Genomic DNA, 14,943 nt, shown 5'->3' on the forward strand with positions numbered 1-14,943 from the left:
TTAGGCATGTGTTGCTTCATTTTTTACTAAAATAGTCTAAATTGATTTGGACAGTTTCCAAGCTTATCAATGGCCAGGAGATGGTGACTGAAGCACAAAGAGGTGTTCAATTGTGGAGCTCCAGGGACTCGGCTCTCTCAAGCCACCCTGCTCTCTGGCCATTCTGTTTAAAATATAGCTTGCACTAAACGTCACTCCCTCCCACCGTCCCCTCCCCTCCCCACCCTGAAAATGTGGATGTTTCTCAAAGAAGCACTAGAGGGCGGAGCTTTGAGATGTTCTAAAATTAATAACTGGAAAACCAGCCCCAGCTTCCTGGCTTCTACCAGGGGTAATGGTAGAATGGCTGTGACCAAACTTCTGGAAAGCCTGTGACCGTCTTCCCTGTGCCAAAGTCCATGAACAAAACAGGCAATACCCTAAGGGACCTGTAGGGCTCCCGGCAGAAACCAGAGCTATGGCAGCGAAGCGCTAAATTTCCGCCCAATACAAGGCATCCCAGTAGGGGGCGCTCCATGCTGAAGAGGATCAAGAAAGCTGAGCCTCAAAGACCTCTAACTGGCCCAACATCCTCCACTGACTTTTAAACAAACGGGCAGGGGCTTCCCTCACCTCTCACTCCTCTCCCAAACCTGGGGCTACCTTTCACTGCAGTCCTTTACCCATTGACCAAGCCCCTGATGCTCATTTTACTGTGATTTCTGCATATAAATATGGGTGAGAAAAGCTAGGAAATCAGGAAAATCAACTCGGGGCTAATGCATCCTTTATTTGCAGCCCTCCTTTAAAACTCTCTGTCATCTGTTGGCCTGTTAGCCCGGAGCAACCAGAGTCAACAGCATCCCCAGGGCTGCTGTGATGCAGAGAACAGGGCTACTCAGTCCTAGGCTCCCATATACAGCTCCCACAACACCCAGCCGCTCCGGCCTCTGAGAGGCATTCTCATGCTGGGAGACAAGGGAGTGTGTTTTGGGGGCTCCCCGTCCTTTCACCACTCCTGTCCTCTGCTGGGGACTAAACACCAGGGAAAGCTAATAACCAGTCATCATCACCCAGCCCCCCAGTCAGGGTCCTCATAAACCCATGTGCTCCCAGCGTGTCTATCACAGAGAAATCTGATCCCAGCTAAGGGTGTGGGAAGGGGCAATGGCAATTTTCTCTTCCTTTCAAACTTTGAGTTCGAGTCCCAGGCCAGGTATAATTTAAAATTTCATTCCGACAGCCTCTGCAGAACTGCTCTGAGTTTCCGTTTGCTAACCTGTTGAAAGGTGAGCACAGGGTTAACCACCTCATGGAATCACTGAGGGGCTGGAAGGCAGTGAGGAGGTAATTCTTGTTGAATTAGCCTGCTTTCCCACCAAAGACTTTCCCTCCTGTTGTTCACCTTTGACCGCATTTTCACACCCACACCCAAGGTAATTCGGCACATTAGGACAGGCACAGGTTCAGAAGCTGCATGTCACTTAATAAGGTATTAAGAGTACCTCTAGGGCTGGTGTGAATGCTAATGATATAATTACGTGTTTGCGTATGTACTTAACATAGAGGGTACTTACTCTACAATAATTATGACCGTTATGAAAGGGGGTACTTGGGTAACTTGTCCATTGTCTGAGTAGAGGAAAGATACTCCTGAGGAAAGAGCATGGCATTTACACCAAGGCTCTGTAATTACCAGTGGGTTTCACTAAGTGATTCAGGGCAGCTCTTCTGCATTCTAGCCTCTACCCACCACACCACACACATACATACACACATACACACACACACACACACACACACACACACACACACACACACACACACATCTAAGAGCTTTCCTTAAAATGGAATAAACCTTGAAGTGGTTTATTCCATTATCCAATGCTGCCTCTCAAGTTTGCTGCCTGATTCAGGGCAAATCAGTAGAGCTATTAAAAGTCTTCCCTAGAGAGGTTTCAAAGATCAAATGAAAAAACTCATGTAGAAAATGACTTAAAATTTAAAAGTACAATGATAATGATCCCTCCTCCACCGTACACATAAAAGTAGCCACCCCCCCCACCCCCCACCCCCCAATGAAAGGACACAATCTAGGGCATTTTGTTCAGTGACACAGCCTGGTGAGGGAACTGAAATAAAATAAAATAAAATTTTTAACTAATAATTGTCACTCATCATGGTCTCACTGAAATCTGGGTTCAATGATGAATGGTCAAATCATGTCAGAGCTCCAAATTACTTCCTCTTTGTTGCCTCCAACAGGCACTCGCACCAAACTTAGTGTCACCGCAACAGAGTAAGCCCTGGCAGCTCCGTGTGTAAGGATCACTGGCCATTGGTTCGTTTCTGGAGGCCGAAAGTGCGTGCCATGGACAGAACATCATGGGTGGGTCACCCCAGGACTGGGAACGTGGAGTAGTGTATCAGCCTGAGTTGTTAGAACTAGATAAATAAACCATCAGCGCTCAGATGCAATGGCTAAAACAGAGCAAAGAGGCTCTTCAGAAAAAAGTCCTGGAGAGTACTAAGTTTATTTAAAATCTCCTCCCAGGACATCCTAATAGGAACCCGGGCCGAGGTTTCTGTAAAAGCCCGATTAGATCATCCTGCCCTGCCTTTCAGGAGAGTGTCCACAACAGATGGAGGGACACAGCTTTAGAGGAAAGCCCGGATCACATCCGTCTACGTTCGCTATTGGCCCTGTTCTCCGAAATGCTATATGTTATCTTGAGCCTGTTTGTTTTTTATCTGTCAGAGTGGTTTATTGTCAGGGAAATGTGGTGTCAGCTGTCTCTTCCCCACCATCAAAGCTGTTTCATTAAAGTTAATAGTGTTTGACTTGCAGAGATCTCTTACCGAGGTAACCCAAGAAAGCCCCTGGTGGCTGTTATTTTTCCGGCAGTAAAGGCACCAAATGGATGCAATAACTGCCTTAATCTTTTAGAAAGAAGAAGAAGAGAGAGGTAGAGGGAAAAAACCCTACTGCACGACTCCATCTAGTAGCTGCTTAATGAATGCACCTTGAATTTATGAGGCTAACTCTTACCGTTCAGTATGGGTACCAGACTAAATGGCCTGTTGTCCTGACTCTGTCTCTCAAGGCTCTGTGGCCAAGGGGTTGTCACTTCCCCAACCTGAACTTCAGTTAATTTTTCTCAGAAATACAGGGCAGGGGGTGGGGGGCGGGGGGTGGCACGTGGATTATAAGGAAGTCTTTTTTTCCTAACTGGAGAACCTTCTAGACAAAAGTAATCTTACAATGAAGCCTGGTACATAAAGCAGATAAAAGCAAACTTTTTCTAGCCAAGGTGGGAGGTGGGCAGAAGTCCCACCTTTTCAGCATCTTTAGCCTCCTCTGAACCCCCCTTAACCCGTCTTTATCCCTCTCCCAGGGCGTCCTGAGCAACCTCTGTGGTACCCCCACTCATGGAACGTCATTGGAAACCTACTAACCTAGAGGAATTACCTTCAAGGTCTTTTCTGCTCACTGCCATACAAACCTGAAACAGTTGTGTTTTCTTTGTTTTCTGTCTTCTAATCACTGCTTTGTACTGTGTGCTGCCAGATCTTCCTTCCCAATTGGAATACTGAATCTCAAGCAAGTCCCAACACCTCTGAGTCACTTAGTGCTAGGTATTCGGTTTAAAATGTCCCTGCGACTCCATTTAAATCTCATCACCTCCCTCCCCTGCAGGGCAGGCTGGAGCTGGACATGTGACTGCAGACAGCTTCCTCACCCAGTGGGCCAGCCTCTAGGGTGGGAGAACCAGCAAGGGAGTCCCGCACCGCACTGTGCACGTGACCACAATGAACTTGGGCATCCTTGCCCCAACCACCAGTGCAAGCTGCCCCCAAGCCAGGCCCTCTCACCATCCTGCCATCATCCCTCTCCAGTCCTCTTGTCTGCTTCAATAGGCCAGGGGCCAAATTTGCAGGCCTGCTGCCCAAGCACATGTCCATAGGGGTACCTATAAAGCAGGTTTTCCTTTCTTACTTGCATGATTTCACCCCTCATTTACTTTGTTGAAGGAATTGCCCCCTATCCTCTGTTTCTTCCTCATGGAAAGGGAAGAAAATCATGAGCATTGTTCCTCCAAAGGCTACAGCATAGGAGACTTCCCCCCCACCCTTCACCTTCCCCCATAACCTCCAGAAAAGGTCTCCAGGCTGAGATAGGAGGCTGGGTCAAAGACTGGAGGCAAGAGGACCAAATAGACCTCCTGTCGGGGGTAGGGGCACAACTGTCACTAACTTTCTTTAAAATGTTGCATTTGCAACTAGGGCTCTAGTTGCCAAACCCAATCTCATAGAAAAATATCCCACCAAACATCCTGTACATGTGTAATACTAGATGTCTGCCAGACTATCTTTGTGTGTATACATGTGGCCAGACTTGGATGGGTACCAGCATAGTGCACCTGTGTAAAACTCTAAAGAATCCCAAACCACACAATTTAGTTTTCTTTTTTTGGCCCGAGTCTCTGAGGGAGAAAATAAAACCAGAACAAATAGAATTATTAATTCATTCACTGATTCATTCATCCATCCATCCATCCATCCATCCATCCATCCATCCATTCATTCATGCATTCATTCAGCACTGTCTACCAAGCCTTTCCTTACCCCGGCAGGTGTTAAACACTTGAGCGAGGCAATGGCAAATTTCTGTTTGGCCATGGTTATTCAAAACCACAGAAATCATCCCATTTACATAAGTAATGCTGTAGCATTATTTCTCAATAGTTCATTAGGATTCTCACAACAACACTAAGATGGTTACGGTAGACATAATCACTGTTTTACAACCGAGAAAACAGAAACATGGCAAGGTTAAGTGACTTGTCTAGTGCCACAGCTAGTTAAGTGCAGGACAGGGATTAAAATGTAAGTCATCTGGCTTCTGGTCCCAGGCTCTTTCTGTTTGACAAAACTGTGATTTCCTTACAGCTGCCGTTACAGTGACTGTACATTCCGGATTCTCAAGGATCCTTCTGTTTCAAATACTCTGTTCCCTTGTCTTCCAAATTTGGCTTGTCAGCCCACTTGAACTAGCTGTGAAAATGTAGTCACTTGTACCAAATTTAGGTTTGAAAAATATAGCCATCACGGGCTCTCTTTTTTAGTTCAAATGGATCGAAGTTAGATATAGATGTTATAGTATTAAAACTAAGCAGGAGTCACGATTTTTCAATCAAACCATCCTTTGGTGTAGAAAATTATTTCACTAAGCACATTATTTAAGCTATTCTGAAAATTGCTCTGATGTTCTTTTTCCTGTTTCCAATCCTTCCATCAGGCATTCCTGCCGGGCTTCTGAAGGGCCCCCATGCTCACTTCCAGTGCAGAAATGTGTTCTTTCTTGGTTCACTGGGATCCTTCAGAATGTCTGGCACTGAAACATATTGGCTTTAATCAAAAGGCTATGATTTCTGTGAATTCCCATTAAGCTAGTGAAAGAAATCTGCATTTTAAAAATACAGTTAACACATCACGATACAGTGGTACTGAAAAATGCTTCATGTTTAAAAAACTACTTAAGCAGATGAAACTAAGCTGCCTATAATAAAAATATGCTCATTTTTAGTGAAACCCTTCACTTCTAAATAGAGGGGTCAGTTTAGTACATATGTGCCCAATTAGCCATAAAAACTCAACTAGACATGAACCATGCAATCCGCCAATCCGCCTGTTGACATTAAAACATAGATCCTATTAACAGGAGTGTAATTTAAATGGTTAAAAAGTGATAAAGTACATAACTATCATCTGATAGGATTTGAAATATGATGCTGCTGTGTACTAATGACAAGTCAGTTTTGAATTATGATTCCAGCAAAGTTGAAAATAGCTCAAGCATGCTAATTAGTGATCCACAAATTCAAGAACTGCATCATAGTACGTTATATATTATATTCAGTCACACCTCTTTGACCATGAGCTGGAGCATATTCTCTAACATTCAGAGAAAAGGGCCACAGGGGTATTTTTTAATTTTAGGTCCTAGATGTCCTAGAAACACTGCACACAACTTTCCCCATTCAACTAACCTTTAAAATGTGATGTAACTCAAGATAGTTTCTCAAGGAAAAATATTGAAAAGGACCCAGGAAGTGCATAGAAGTTCACAAGCTACTGGGGAAATGCACAAAGAGCGATCAATATAATCACTTCTCTCCACATTGGTGACCCTCAAACTATGTAGGGACATAGGCGTGGGGAAGTCAGTGGTAATAAGTAAGAACTTATGTGCCTTACCTTTTTATTATAAAATAACACCCTGTACATTTAGGGGACAGGCTTGAGCCCATCATGAAGATCCCATTGGATCACCAATGAGCTGGTGCCCTTGCTTTGAGAACCACTGCTCCTGATACTTACAATATCGAGACAGAATTTATTTTTTAAGCATTTTTAAATTAAATTTAAAAATTGATTACTTTGGAAGACGAAAGTAAACTCCAATCATCTCAATTAACTGTCTCGTCTTTGTAAATGGCCACAAAACTGTGTGCTGCAGCCCCCTTGATGGTGCAGTTCCAGTTATTCCCCATCCTTAGAGTCAGTTCCTCAGGTCAAATCCAAATCCTATTTGCTCAGGTTCAGCAAGTTCCCTCTGGTTTTATATCCATTGGAAAAAGAAATAAACTGTAACACCATTCTCCAAACACCAGGTCACCACCACAAACTTAGAGGATCTGGGCTCTGTCAAAATTATGAGATCAGAGGCTGAATAATGTGATCTAGCTGCTGTCCCTCTAGTTCAGCGGTTCTCAACCTGTGGGTCGCAACCCCTTTGGGGGTCAAACGACCCTTTCACAGGGGTCGCCTAAGACCATTGGAAAACACATATATAATTACATATTGTTTTTGTGATTAATCACTATGCTTTCATTATGTTCAATTTGTAACAATGGAATTGGGGGTCACCACAACATGAGGAACTGTATTAGAGGGTCGCGGCATTAGGAAGGTTGAGAACCACTGCTCTAGTTTCTTGGGGGAGAGGGGTAAAGTCAGCATGTGAACACTGGCAGGTGAATCAGTTTATTTAGTTCATGTAGAATAAGCCCATTGGGTATGAAGACTTCTATTCAAAGTTCACCAAACGTTACTGTGGCTTTACATGACAACAAAAATGTGAAACTTAAGAAGAGATCCTGTCATAATGGCTTCCTAACCAGATTCAGTCCCTCCTCTCCATCTGCTGGTGCACCTCTTCAGAGCAGCATTCCACTACATCTTGCCTGGATTATTGCAGGAACCTCTTAACTTGCCCCTCCACCTTGAGTCTCTCATGTTTCACACTGCTGAAAAGTTAATTTTCCAAAAGTCCAACTCTGATAAAATTACTCCCCTGATTTTAAAAAAAAGAAAAGCCTTGAATCATTGGTGCCCATTACCTGTGAACAGAATTAGGGTCACTTTCTTTAGCCTGGGATTGAAGTCACTTTCTTCTTTCTAAAGTCACTTCCCACTTCACTCCCAGCAATCTTCAAGGCCCACTCCTCTCTGTACAGACTCCTCTGCTTTTCCTCTTGCAGTCACCCTACCTGGAGGACTATCTCCTGCCTTCATTCCACCTCTCATCACCCCTCTAAGCAGAAATCCTACCCCTGTTTAAAGGCCTAGATAAGATAAAATCCATTGTTTCTATTTTTAAAAAATGCAAAGAGAAGCTTCTGGTACATAGCATTCAATAAATATTATCTGTACCATTGACATTGCTGCTACTATTGTGAACATGCTATGAAGTCTTTAATCTTCCCAGGTGGACTAGCCTCTTCCTCCTATGAGATTTTAACTCTGATGTTCCCTCATAACTTATTTCCTTTAATCATTATTTAATTATACACTGAATCTTCTCTTACAGACTGTGAGCTCCTAATCTTATTTAATTCATCTTTGTGTCCTCAATGTCAGAATACAAGGCCTTACACACAAGTATTTGAAGAAAAATGTTAAATATCTCATGAAGCCACAAGGAGGCACCATTGAGCTACTCTAACAGTGGCATCATCTACAGTTAGTAATAAAGGTTCTAGAATTCAGAGGCTTTTCTCCCTTAAAAGTGCATTTATAAATCTGTTTGAAGTACAGTATGCATTATGTATGGTTAGATATATATATATATTTCCATGGTAACATGGAAAGATGGTTGTAATCTAGTGAATTTTAAAAAGCAATAAGCAATAAAATTTGTATGATCAATTTTTATAAAATACCTAGTATTCTTAAATACAAACCCCAAAACCCAAAAAAGTATGGAAGAGTATCCACCAAAAGTTAGTAGCTATTATCTCCAGCGGGTGAGGGGTATAGACAGTTGAAATATGGAGGTTTTTATTTTCTATTTTGCACCTTTCTGGATTTTTAAAAATTACCAATACATATTAATTTTATGATCAGAAAAAATAAAGCAATTTACTTTAGAAAATCTCAAAGCAAAGTGTCTACTTTATTTTTCTTGTAATCTCAACTCCGTGTCTGATGTAAATACACAATTTTGGGAAATTTCTGATAGATTAAAAAAAGATTCCCAAACTCTCTTGGCACATGGTGCCCTTAGTGTCTTGGTAATTTTTAATGGCACCTTTAGGAAGAAAGAAACTCCTAATAGTTCCATTTGTTAAGTAGTGAAATCCAAACAACTTAATAAGTATTGTGTCCTAACAATTTGAAAAATATATATACATAAATTGAAAAACTATATATATTCTTTTACTTAAATAATCACAATTATTTATTAATGGACTATGTACAACTATTGGGTATTATACAACGTCTTAAACTTTGGAATCAGATTGTACACTGCTCCCCTCACTTCCTACTCCACACTGATTTTCATCAAAGCTACCACCAAAACCCCAGCTTCCCAATGATATGAAAGGGATGTAGCATAATCTAATGTTGAAATCATGAACACGTCACACCTAGAGCTAGTAGTTCTTGGGTATCCCAGAGATGGCCAATATAGTTGTGTTTCCCTCAAAAATTTAAAATATCATATGGCACCTCCATCAATCTAATGTGTGGCACCAGTAGATTCAAATGATAAAGCTGGTTCCCTGTGAGCTGGCAATGGGAAAACAACTTCATTAAATTAGCTTTGAAATTATTCCAACCAAATAGCTCAATCAAAATTATTTTGTTTTCCCTCAAGCAAAGTCTTCTGGGAAGGATAAGAGGATAGTGTGGGAAATCAGGCTGAGCTCAGGACTCTAATGGTCCCCATGTCCCCCCATTCTAATCTTTCCAACTCAAAGCTGAGAACCAACATCAGCCTCCTAAGCAGCACTTCCCATGGTGTCTGGGTCTGGATTTCCATCCAACCTATTGACTTTTCCAATGTCTTTACAAATGTTTGAGGCATTGCAAAGGTCTAGGAAAGCACTGGAGGTTGGCCCATCACTGAACTGCTAACTGCTAAGTAAGCCCTGCTCCCTTCCCAAACTAAAAGGGATTTTCTTCTCCCAGGAATCACTAGTTAGTTCCTGGGACCAACACTATTCCCCCCCAACCCCCCAACACACCCCCATCAAGTACAGAACTGCTGCTATCCAAGCCCACCAAAATTGGGATTTAAAAGCATTTTTTTTTCTCTAAAATTTGATGAGCCCAATTTCCTATCTTAATTTAGTGAGATGGCTTGCAATTTTCTATTATCAACACACTAGAGGCCCAGTGCACAAAATTCATGCACTCGGGGTGGGGAGGTCCCTCAGCCCAGCCTGTGCCCTCTCACAGTCCGGGAGCCCTTGGGGGATGTCTGGCTGATGGCTTAGGCCCGCTACCCATGGGGAGTCAGACATCCTTAGTGCTGCTGAGGAGGCGGGAGAAGCTCCCGCCACACCGCTGTGCTTGCCAGCCAGAAGCTCGGCTTCCCCCCGTGGGAGCGCACTGACCACCTACTGGGTTGAGCGTCTGCCCCCTGGTGATCAGTGCGCATCATAGTGACCAGTAATTCTGCAATTTGGTTTATTTGCATATTAGCCTTTTATTATATAGGATATGTAATTAAATAAAACCCAAAAGGCATCTCCAACTTGTACAGAAGGAAGCTCCATACACGCAGTATTTAGAGAAGTTAGTCAAGAATACAGGGATGTGGAAACAACTCAAATGTTTATAGCCAGATGAATGGAGAAACAAGCATGGTATGTACATATAATGGAGTATTATTCAGCCTTAAAAAGGAAGGAAATTCTAACACGTGCTACAATGTGAATGAACCTCGAAGACATCATGCTGAGTGAAATAAGCCATATTCAAAGGGACATATGACTGTATGATTGCACTTATTATAGGGTCCCTAAAATAGTCAGACTCAGAGACACAAAGTAGAATGGTGGCTGCTGGGGGCTGGGAGAGTGAGGAATTATTATACAGATTTTCAGTTTAAGAAGAAGAAGTTCTGAAGATGGGTGCTGGTGATGGTTGCAAAACAATGTGGATGTACTTAATGCCACTGAAATACATATGTAAAAATGGTCAAAACTGTACATTTTATATTATGTATAAAATTTTTTAAACTCACAGGGTTGACTTTCTGGTCGGGGAGCCTTTGATTAAACTGGAGTCATATCCTAAATGTCACTTGGACAGCTTGCAGCAGACCCAGAGATGACCAATGTTGGTGATACAGTGTTAAAGAACACACGTGATGTTTTAAAACCCAAAAAGTCTGTTAGAAAGGAAACTTATCTAAACAAGAGCAGTAGCAAAAGAAACAATGATAGAACAGGGCTTCTACCTCCTCCAGGCCTACAGGAGAAAGTGTGAAGTATTTCTTACAAATTTCAGGATTTCCCAACCCTTCAGACATGAGTAGAAAATTCACACTCATCTTCTCTTCAAAGTTGGTATTGCACTTTTCATGCTATAATAGGAGGCATGACGAAACAGGACCTAGAATAGGAGCTTGAAAAATGAGCAAATGCAAACTGACCCGGGTTCCAGAACCCAGTGTCCTGGGCATGAGGCTTCCTATGCCAAGCTCTGTTCTAAATGCTTTCCAATATTTACTACATCTAATCCATGACCACCGTATGGAGCGATAACATTATTATCCACCTCTTACAGAGGAGTAGCGTGAGGCACAGGGAGGTGTCATAGCATGCTCAAAGTTTGTAAGCGGAGCCACCAGGATTTGAATCCATGCAGTGGGCCTCCAGAGCCTATGCTCACAGACATATCCCGGCTTGAAACACCGTTTGAAAGGTATTCACATGCTTCATATCTGAAAGAACATTTATTAAACACCCACTGTGTGCCAGGCACCATGCCGGGCACTGCAGAACTTCAGGAAAAGCTTCTTCCTTGTTGGCAACTGACAGCTCCCAGAACACTGGGTTCTTTTCACTGCTGTTCCAACTCCACCCACTCCACACGCAGGCCCTGGCCAGGGCTGCCTGTAACACCCTGGGAGCCCTGCATGGCCTTGAGGAAAGGGCGAGCAGGCCCAGACACTCCACCTGGCATTGCCCAGGGTGGTTCTCAACAACAATCAATCCCCAAAGAACCACGGGAAATTCCAAACTTTTCTGCCCCCACTCCCAGCCTCTTCCTCACCAAGGCTTCCTCGGAGAAGTGAACCACGTAGGAATCGTAGGAATCCGCAGGAATCCATGGCCTTTGCCAGAGAGCAGGCCAGTTGCAGCCTCGTGGCCCAGCCCACAAGGAAAGGCCTTGCCTTTAGCTCATGTCACTCCCCTAATTATTCCCTGGGCCTGGAGTCCAACAATAACAGAGCATCTTTCACGAGCAGCTCCCACCAGGAACCTTGGAACCTCATGCGTGCAGCCAAGCACTGGGAAGTGCTAAAGGGTCAGGGGGTTTGCACAGCCAGCAGTCCGGGGCCTCTGGGGGAGAATCCCAGTCGGTCTCTAGTCCAAAATCCAGATTAAAAAAAAAATGCCAGAGGCCTCAGCTGCCTCCAGGGTCTACTTCCTGGGGCTGGCCTGGATCACTGTGGGTGGGGCCCTAAGAAGGGACAGCAGCTGCACCTAAGTCACCCTTCTGAAAAGGCAAGTGGTGGGGAACAGGACACTAAACATATTTCCTCAAGGGTCACATTCCCTGAGCCAGAGCTCCCAAGGCTACAACTCTGTACTGCAAACTTTTTTTAAAAGTATTTATTAAAAATCAGTCCTGGTAGAGACATGGGGAGTAGGAGGTATGGTTCTAGGATATAATAGCAGGCAAAACAGCAAGATCCCTTATATTATTGAGGTGGGAGAGCAGGCAATAATCAAATTAATAATTTCAGAGTATGGCTAGTGCTTGGAAGAAGATAAAATATTGTTGTTGCCAGGGGTGGGGAGATAAATGGATATTTGAGCAGAGATCTGAATAAGGGTCTTGCAAACCAAAGACAAAGGGAAAGAATTCCAGGCCGAAGGAAGAGAAGTGCAAGACCCTCGGCCTCTGATTAAATGCTGATTGGGGTTTTAAGAAATGTTTGATGAAAATTAGTGTCCTCAAAATTCTAGTACAAGGTAGAGTAAGTTATTTTCTTAAGAGTAGAAAGATCAAAGTGCTACGTTGAAAAGAAAGTTGTCCTTGGCTTTAAATGAAGATGCGAAAAGAATGTGTGAGAATATATATTTCTATGTCTTTTTAAAAAGCCTTTCATGTCCTTTATCCTTTAAACTTTTAGAATATGTAGGTTGAAAGCATGATACAATCTTCAACTTTCAGCTCATGAATTGGGAGCGCTTTTTTCCCCCTCAGAATTAATGATGACTTCTGTTCTGTTGGGATGTAATTTACCTCCCTTGTTCCAGAATTTGAAATAAGAATGCCGTGTGCCTATAACTGCAATTTTGGAAACTAAAAAAAGAATGTGTGCCCGTGGATTAACGCGGTGGGAATATAGACCAGGCAGGGGTTGTTTTCTAATATTCCTTTTTTGCTATGAAAAGTGGGAAGAAAAGAATACATTGTAAATAACTGGCAATCGCCTTGTCCTCCATGCTAATGCGTTTTCCACCGCTGTTTGTATCCCATTTCTAACATCTAGACCACCTACATCCTCTCCAAGCTGCAATTAAAGTAGAGAAGTGCACGAGGTCTTTGCAAACCCTTGTACAGTGAGTGCGTCTGCTCACGTACAATCCACGTGCACTCTTCCTTCTCTCTATGGGCAGAATTTCTTGGGGATCCTTCAGGCCCCGGGCCATATTTCTCCCTGGGCGCTAATTAAAACCAGGTGCGCGGGGGGGGGGGGGGGGGGGGTGCGCGCTGGTCCTTTTGGGACAGAAAAGCCTTCGCGGGGCCCAAAGCTCCCCCTTCCGGTGTGTTTCCAAAAGGGGACTGGTGAGCAGAGCAAAGGGAAAGCTGGCAATTCGTCCGGCCGGCAGCCGGGAGTGGACTGGTCAGGGCAGGCCCGCGGCCTGGCTGTGCGAAGTGGCCAAGGGCAGAACGTGAGGCGGGGGGACCAGAGCGGCGGGTGACCTGGGGCATTCCCGCCCCGCCGCTCAGGAGCGTGGTCCGCGCGCACGGGGAGGCCCCAGAACCACAGCTCTCCCGGGCGGAGAGAAGCAGCGGAAGGGAAGCCGCAGAGCCGCCGCTTATCTGAACGTGAACCTCGGACGGGCGGCGGGCTCCGGGCTCGGGTGAGACGCCCGGCCTGCGCCCCGGGTGCGCAGAGGAGCCCTCGCCAGGAGCCCCCGACTCCCGGGAACGGCCCGCGCTCCGGCGCCGGTGCCAGGACGCCCGCGGATCGCGCAGCGCTTACCCTCGGCGGCCCGTGTCGCTCGCGTCACCAGGAACCGGGGCGGGAACAGCGGGTCAGATCGCGAGTGACGTGGTGAACTTGGCCGCGGAGCGCCCCCTTCGCACCGGTCAGGGCCGTCAGGCGCCCCGAAACTCGGAGCTTTTGGAGACGCGAGGCTGCGCAGCGCGGGGTCCTTGTGGGCTTCTCTGCCTGCGACCTTTGTCCTGAGACTACCATCCCTCCCGCTGTGGCCTGAAGCGGCAGATCTAGGAGGGCGGTTGGGCCTTCCTGCAAGGAATTTGGCGCCTCTAAGAGCTCTAAGTAAGACTCCTTAGAGAGCTGCACCTGAGCTGCCTGAATCCCAACTCCAGGCCCAGCCTCTAGGTGCGGGCGTTGGCTACTTACTAGGGTCACGGAATTGAGTGTGGGTGCTTAAATCAGACCAGTTTTCAAAGTAGGGCCTCCGAAGAAAGAAGAACATTGTTTGGACACAAAAAGTTAAGGTGCAGAGCCGAACAAGGACCCGAAAAAATGTTCTTCCAAATTTTGAGTGGCCATTTCCTGTTCCTTGAACCAAAGGGCAAGCCGGCCTGCTTCTTCATTGTCTCTAGTTACTGTTCTTAAAAGCCCGTCACCAGGTACTATATAGCCTGACAGCCTTGCTTCCTGAAGGGGTTGCATGAATTTTAAGAAACCCCAGGAAAGAGCCATCCAGATGGGAAGGTTTTTAATTTTAAAAATATGTATCTTTTTCATTACTGAGAGAGAGAGAGAGAGAGAGAGAGAGAGAGAGAGAGAGAGAGAGAGAAACATCCATGAGAGAAACACACCTGCCACCTACATGCCTGATGGGGAATTAATCAGGGACCTCTTGGTGCAGAGGTCAAGGCTCAACCACTGAGCCACACCCGCCAGGCAGACAAGAAGGCTTTTTTAGAAAGCCCTACCATCCCAAACGTTTGCCTGACACATGAGGCCCCATTAAAAAACACCCCAAAGTGAGTCACCACAGCACAACTGGGTCGGTTCCCTGTTTGTGGGAAAAAGTGCTCTCAGCCTTAACACCAATGGCCAGTTACAGGGAACAGGGAATTTCAGAGAAATTTCCAGATTCAAGCAACCCTGATAATTTCTGGCAAAACACTGTCTAAGCCAGTTTCCCAAATTGTGGTCCCTGGACCACCTACTCAGATTCCCAAGGGATCCTTGTGATAGGTTCAGGATTTAGGGCCTACACTATAGCTGCT

The 14,943-nt window shown here is 44.9% G+C and overlaps 1 protein-coding gene and 1 pseudogene across 3 annotated transcripts in view; one reads left to right on the top strand and one right to left on the bottom strand.

Annotated features, from left to right (window-relative positions):
• LOC118665438 overlaps positions 1–13,966 on the top strand; it is a 39,756-nt pseudogene extending 25,790 nt beyond the window's left edge.
• Positions 1–14,027, bottom strand: part of LOC118664961 — a 123,329-nt gene extending 109,302 nt beyond the window's left edge. Inside the window, exon 1 of one of the 3 annotated variants that reach the window (XM_036325729.1) lies at positions 13,718–14,027. The gene's annotated coding sequence lies outside the window, so the exon portion shown is untranslated. Of the gene's footprint in view, positions 1–11,550; positions 11,644–13,717 lie in introns of those variants that run through there. The other 2 variants (XM_036325728.1, XM_036325730.1) reach the window with 2 other exon arrangements.
• Positions 14,028–14,943: the final 916 nt, after the last annotated feature.

This window comes from Myotis myotis, unplaced genomic scaffold (genome assembly GCF_014108235.1).
Source record: "Myotis myotis isolate mMyoMyo1 unplaced genomic scaffold, mMyoMyo1.p scaffold_m19_p_10, whole genome shotgun sequence".
NCBI lineage: Eukaryota > Metazoa > Chordata > Mammalia > Chiroptera > Vespertilionidae > Myotis > Myotis myotis.